Source organism: Rattus norvegicus, chromosome 11, assembly GCF_036323735.1.
Source record: "Rattus norvegicus strain BN/NHsdMcwi chromosome 11, GRCr8, whole genome shotgun sequence".
Lineage (NCBI taxonomy): Eukaryota > Metazoa > Chordata > Mammalia > Rodentia > Muridae > Rattus > Rattus norvegicus.
Genome location: NC_086029.1, coordinates 13891117 through 13898262, shown reverse-complemented (window position 1 = coordinate 13898262; position 7146 = coordinate 13891117). Strand labels below are relative to the sequence as shown.

Below are 7146 nucleotides of genomic sequence, written 5' to 3'. Positions count from 1 at the left end.
TACTCCAGTGGATAACTCAATACCTATAGGCATGGTATCAACACTAATTTAACTTTGTAAGTTATTTAAACAAAAATGATAGTCAAAAAGTTGGTAAGTCATGTTAAGATGCCTACAAGGAGAATTTGAATGGGAAAGTGGATTGATATATAATGATATTTCATTGTATTAAAGTATGAAAGTCTCAAAAACAAAGAAAAATAGAAAGTATCTCTGGGTTTCTACTATGTCATTCACAACCAGATTCTCAGTCGTTTTATCTGTAATCTGTCTTCCATTCAAATGGTGGATGAATATGGTATTTTGTCAGAATGCATTAATCTGTGGGGAGAGAGTGCTTATATTTGAGGAGAAGGGACAGGAAGACACTGTAATATTTATGTGTAGAAATAGTACTATGCCCACAAAACCCCTAATGCACTTCACATGGATAACGTCCATTATTTGTGACATTAAAAAAGAATGACTATATGCCCTTGGAATATTTAAATATAATTTTGTTGTATTATAGCTTTGATTTTCTGTCTTAAAATACTTGAGGGGTAGCAAAGACTATATAAACTAGATCATGAGTGAAATACCTGTATGTGTTATCTTTAACTTACCAGGGAGGTTTGACAGTTCAGTGTTGGCATTATTCAGGTCTCTTCAATGATGTCAGATGGTTTCTACATGCTATTCCAAGGCACCATGGCATGAACTAGCCAGCAGAGCAAATGCTTTCCTTTCTAATAATGTCACTTGGCTTCCTGAAGTGTGCAATTATGCTGTTAACTTATAATATTGTAAAAGTAAACTTTAATATTAATCATGTGTGCATAAACATTCTCAGAAATTTTCTCCCCTTGGAAGTAAATCAATACATGTTCCAATGCTATTGCTTTGTGAAGAAGAGTATAGTTTATCAAAAAGTATCTAAATGGAGCTTGCAGGTAGAGGCCTGATTTTTCCACTAAAACCACCACTTCCAGCAGTGACAAATATCAGGTAGTTATGGATGTATGAGTACATATTTGATTACCTGCTAAAAGTCTCAGTGCTGAAGGTAAATTAAAAGATAAGTTCATACCATCTATACATATAAGACCTAGTAGATTGATAATTTATCTATTAGGACATTGTTATGAAGTTCATTCATTTATAAAAATAAAATTTTAGCTGGGTATAGTGGGACACACAATTACTCACATCCTTTGATAGCAGAAAGCACAAACCAACAGTGGTTTTGGAGTTACTCTGCACTACAGCCTGAGACCTTGTGTCCAAAACAGTATGAGCAACTGCAAGATACAAACCAGGGTACACTGCTCATGAAGAACACTATTTACAGTGTGCATGACATTTCCTGACACCACATTCTTCATGACTCAGAGTATTGACTACCAATTAAACAAGGATTAGATTTCATAATTGCCTCTCGACAATTTATGCTATTATCAACGGTCCCCTCTGTAAGCTTGGCTGTTAAACTTGAAAGCAAATAATTGGGAAAGAATTCCAGGTGATACACTCTGATCAAGATTAGCTTTGTGAGAAAACAATAGATAATTAGCCCGTGTATTTTTAAGTGTAGCATGAAAAGACATATTGGGTGTGTGGAGGAAATTTCTGCTGTTTTAATTCAATTTGTAGATGGAAACCACCCCCGGTATTACAATTTAAACCATGTTTGCTGCTTCTGGTAGATGGCTCTATATTGAGTATATTTACAGGAATCTCTATTTTTTTTTTGCTCACATTAAATCTTTACTAAGCCTTTGAATTATTTTTATAACAGTGGAATACTGAGCACCATTTTCCTTGAGATTCTTCTTCAACAAACAAGATTTTGTTGTATTTTAAGAATATTTATTTATTATCATGTATAAGAATTCTTGACCTGCATATTGTACCATGGAGGTCTGATGCCCACAGAAGCCAGAAGAGGGTATCAAATTCCCTAGAACTGGAGTTACAGATGGTTGTGAGCTGCCATGGGGTCGTTTGGAATCTAACCAGGGTTCTCTGAAAGAGCAATCGGTGTTCTTAACAACTGAGCCATCTTTCTAACCCACATGCTTTGACATTTCAGGCCACTTTACAATATATGTATATCTTACTCAATATGATGTACTTGCATGGAGGGAAGATATCTGGACAGTAGAGCTTCCTATGATCACTGGGAAATTCAGTTTGGTAGGATTCATGATTTTACAAAACATATTCCACTGCATTTTTGTTTCAAACATAGTTTCAATGTAAATAATGGATTCCTAATAACAGGACCAAAGCAAGTGTGATTTGCAGTGCTGAAGAATGTAGACCCAAATGTGTTTGTGTGGTTCTGTGCACAGCCCTGTGATAAAGATTAGCAGGTTTAAAGGTACAACCATTTATGTTTCTGCCAGTGACATATCAGCAAGAGAAAGTGCCAAAGAATGTAAGGAACGTACACCCGTCTTCTCAAACAACTTCTCTATAAACCAAATCAATGGCTGTAGAGTCTTCCCAGCAAATCATAGACCAATAAAACTGGTCAGAGTGAGGACATAATAAAAAATATATTTAGGGAAAAGTCACACATACTTATCTGAAAGGCAGGTTGGCATAAACTGTCTCCACATCATAAATGACACAAAAATGATGCCCAAAAAAGATTCTTTTAAAGGACCTGGGTTGACTGGCAGTGATTTTGAAATGACTCACTTAGAATTGCTCATAATGCTAAATACAGGAGACATTACATCGTTGTCCAGATTTTTTTCTAAGAGTGTTAATATATCCTGTTTGGATGGCTTGAAGTCTTACTATTATTTATTCGTTCCAACACAAATTATTCTCTTCAAGTGAACTCAAGGCACGTAAGCTCTGGTTTCAGGAGCCACAGCATGCTTTCTTTTGGAGAGATGTTAATTTCATCTCATTCCCTGAAAATTGCAAAATCAAATAGCCAACAGTCTCCATGTCTGCAATCAATACCTACTTCAGTCACTCTGAGATTGTTTGACTCCAGTGTGAGTAGCAGATCTGGGGAGTATTAACTACTTGGACTTTCTCTGTCTCTCTTTCTTTCTGTCTCTCTGCCTCTGTCTCTGTTTCTCTGTGTCTTTCTGTGTCTTTGTCTGTGTCTCTTTCTTCTCTCCCCCCCACCCCCCGCTGTTCCGCTATCATATCCGAACCCAAGATGAACTATAGTAGAAAGTTGCCTTTACTATGAGGGTCTGTAAAGAACTTGTTTGTTTTATTTATTTTTAGAGCCAAAAGCCAATTCTAGGATGATGGATTGTGTCAGTTTGACAGCAACAAAGACTGAAATTCTTCATTCCTTCCAAGGTTTAGCAGGGCAATAACTGCAATTTCTTTTACAGTTTGCCCTGTGAAATGCCTTAACTCTTCCCTGAATGAGCTGATTCTCACAACCTGGTATCGGGATCATGATCTGTTCTGACAATTCCTTTTCTCCTGATAGCCTCGATAAGTGTGAGAATAGGTGCAGTAAAAGAGGTATTTTTAATTTTAAGAGATTTTTTTTCAGTTGGAGATGAATAAACCTTCTGATTGAATTTACTCAGGTCAGCAACTTGCTGAAGGATAAAGCTCTTTTGGATTTGGCCCCAACAATGACTGTGTTATTGGCCCAGTCTCGGCTGTGCTTTGGATTGATTGACTTAAATTTTACCAGATTGAAGAAAACTTTGGGAACATTTATACTTACATGGATATCTTTCTGCTTTTGCAGAAACTTGGCATTATGATTGTCACTAGCAATCACAAAGACCCAGGAAATAGATACTTCTTGGCCACTTGGGGATAATTGTACAATCTTTCTAAAGGTTTTTCTAAACACTACCATGTGGGTAGTGACTTCCTGGTGCTACTTTACAGTAAGGTTGCACATTAGAATCCACCTCTCTGAAGTAATTTCTTTCATACTTAACCCTTCTTATAAGTGACAAATGCACAATAGTTAAAAATTCTCACCAAAAAGATTGTAAAGCTCAGAAAAAAGATGGGTTGCAATCAAACTCTTACTCTTTCTCATATATCATTTGTTTCCCTAATTAAAATATTACAGGTACTCTTACAGGAAAGTTACTTATAGCATATGAAATGAAATACTCTCAGTCAATCACATTAGGGAAGTTTGAGGAACCACTACAATAATAAATGTTTGTGGAGTAATGATGTTATTAGACTTGCAAAAAGACCACTATAAGACAATTTCATTACAGTGGTAATGGAAAGATAACATGTTTAAAGTAGTATGGAATGTAATTAGAGATATAAAAACTAAACATAGAGTCACATTTTCGTACAATATTAACGATTACTATGAAAATGTATTTCTTTACTTTAAAAGGAATACTTTGATATACGCAGAAAAACACCCAGTGCTCTTGTAATTTAGGTTTTAAAAGAATTATGGAATACAAAGTATGTAAATTTAAATAAAGAGTGTATTTTCATAATAGAGTTGAAGAATAGCACATGTGAATGAGTCAGCTCAACATATGATGTAGCTGGAGAAGTAATTGTCTGATTGAGCCTATGTCATTTTTCCAGGAGGTAAGGCATACTTTGACATTGTCTTAATGAGTATCATTGTTTTTCCTTCCATCTTTTACAAAGTGAAAACTGAGTGATTATTCAGATGATATCTATCCTTGTGAAAAAATAAAATAATTCATACCAAACTATATTGAGTAAAGGGCAATTATTTCTCCCAGAGAATTCAATATTAATGTTAAGGTTGGCTACACATCACCTAATAGAAGATTTTGAAAACCTCTTTCATGATTTGAACTATGAAGATTGAGAAATCACATTATATTCATGCATAATCATATATATCATTTATTTTATCCATGATCAAAAAGCAGTTAACTAGTTCCAGTATAAACCTCACTTACTTTGTGACATTAACCTTTCCTTTTCCTATATTTTCAGAGTTGAGCTTAATTTTGTAATGTATGAAAACAATATCTATCTCACAGAGATAGTGTAAATATTTGTTAAAATGTCATGCCTGTCAAGCATTAGTTTCCTCCACAGGGGTGGGCATTGCCAATACTTAAGAGACATAACCCAGAAAACTGCAAATCATTGCCAAAGGTTTTAAAGATTAAAGTACATAAGTTTAGCATCGATATCTACTGCCCTATTAATGTTTTCTGCCCAATATATATAATTTTACATAAGGTAATATCGATATACCTGAGTGTCTATGAGAATCTTTAAGGACATTGTACTTATATTTATCAAAGCCAGTATCAGAGATATGTGTGAGAGATAAAGAAATACATCTATAAATGATGTATTGCATTTTTCTACAACTATGTGAGTGTGTGTGGCAGAGAGTGGGGGAGGGGAGGAGAATGGAGATGAAAGAGGGAGAGGGAGTGGGAGAGGAAGAGAAGTGTATAAATTATAGATAACATCTTCTAAAACTATGTGACCATGGAGTGTGTAATTGTGTGCCATTGTCACTCAAAGTCACAGACAAAATAAGGAGAATTTTATAGATGAGGATGGTTCAATAATTTACACAGAAATAAATAACACAATACAATGAAGTATATCTTCTAGGTCTTAATATAATCATATTGTAGAAGTCTTAGATAATAATCTAGTATATGTGGTCATATTTTCAGCTACATTTAATAATTTAAGGGAAAGGTATGCTAAGAAATTACCATAAAGGTATTCATATGGATCAGAAAATATTTTCACAGATTATAGGATAAAGGTTGACACTTGACTTGCTGTCTAAGCTTTGGTTCATCCTGTAATTTTTCTTAGACAGATATACACTAAGTAGCCCAGTCCAGTTTCAAACTTAGAGTGATTCTCCTGCCTCATACTCTTTAGAATGTTGGGGTTGCAAACACTTATCACCATACCAGGTCCATAGTCAGCACATAACCATATCCATAGTTGTCTCAGTATCCTACAAGACATGATTTCACCTGAGGTCAAATTAAGTCTAAATTAAGTGTTGTAATATCAGTAACATGTGTTACAAAGTAAAGGTTTTCTACTGCTCTTTGTGAAATGTGAAATCTGTAAGCTATATTTGATTGTTACCCTTCATGGTCTCTGTTATACATTGCCAGTAGAAGAACCTGGAAACTCAGGAGAGAAAAGACCCACTCTGTCTGTCAGCTAGCTTTCTTGTCCCAGTGGTTCCAGCAACAACTTGTGAAAGTTTAGTGTGTATAGTTCACTCAAATAGCAGGTCTTCCCAGTAATCCTTCGATTCAAGAGTGATAATTTTTTAGAATCATTTACTAAGTACTTTAGCTAATAACATAATAGCAACTGCTTTTTTCTTTCTCTCTAACTTGAACTCTGTCAGATATCTCAAGAGCTATCAGACTATATCTTAGCTCTCTCTCAAGAATTCTAAATAGATTGGGTAATTTTTTGTGATTACTGGAGGGTACTCAAATAATTAATAAATTTCATCTCAACGTAAGTCATGAAGCATGAGATACTATGTGCATCCCTGCTTAAAGACATCCATATAATCGCTTCTCGGCCTTTTGGCTAAGATCAAGTGAAGACATCCATATAAAATATTACTTAGTGAACTAATTTAGAATTGCAATTTTCAAAGAAATTATTCTCTTGAAAACTTCTATGGAATTAGCCATTTTCTTTCTCAGAAGCATCAAGTGTGGCAAAAACTTAAACCAGTGTACTACTCACATCTTTATGCATCAAAGGCTTTTGGGTTTGTTTCTTTTCTTTCTTCCTGTTCTCTCTACAATGCTATAAAGAGTTTTATGTGTCATTTATTTTATATATGTTATATATATAATGTATATATAAGTATATATAATATATAAGTATGTATAAGTATATACATAAGTATAGGTTACATTTTAATTCTCTCTCAAATTGTTCTTTTAGTTTCTCAACAACTAGTGAAAGAATATATTTTCAGTTCTATATTATTTCATAATCAGAATAAATACTTAAATATCTTAAAATAGTTTTATGCTAAGTTTTTGATTCTTCTTTAAAATCTTGAAAAAATAACTTAATAAACTCCAATATGTCCATCATCATGGTTAATTTTATATGTCAATTTGTCTGGGCCATAATATTCAACTGTGGTCAAATATTATTCTGGAGGTTTCTGTGAGGTGTTTTTGGGGACAGATT

The 7146-nt window shown here is 34.2% G+C and overlaps 1 pseudogene; it reads left to right on the top strand.

The window, feature by feature from the left end:
• Positions 1 to 6505: 6505 nt before the first annotated feature.
• Positions 6506 to 6669, top strand: LOC120095789 (U2 spliceosomal RNA; annotated as a pseudogene).
• Positions 6670 to 7146: the final 477 nt, after the last annotated feature.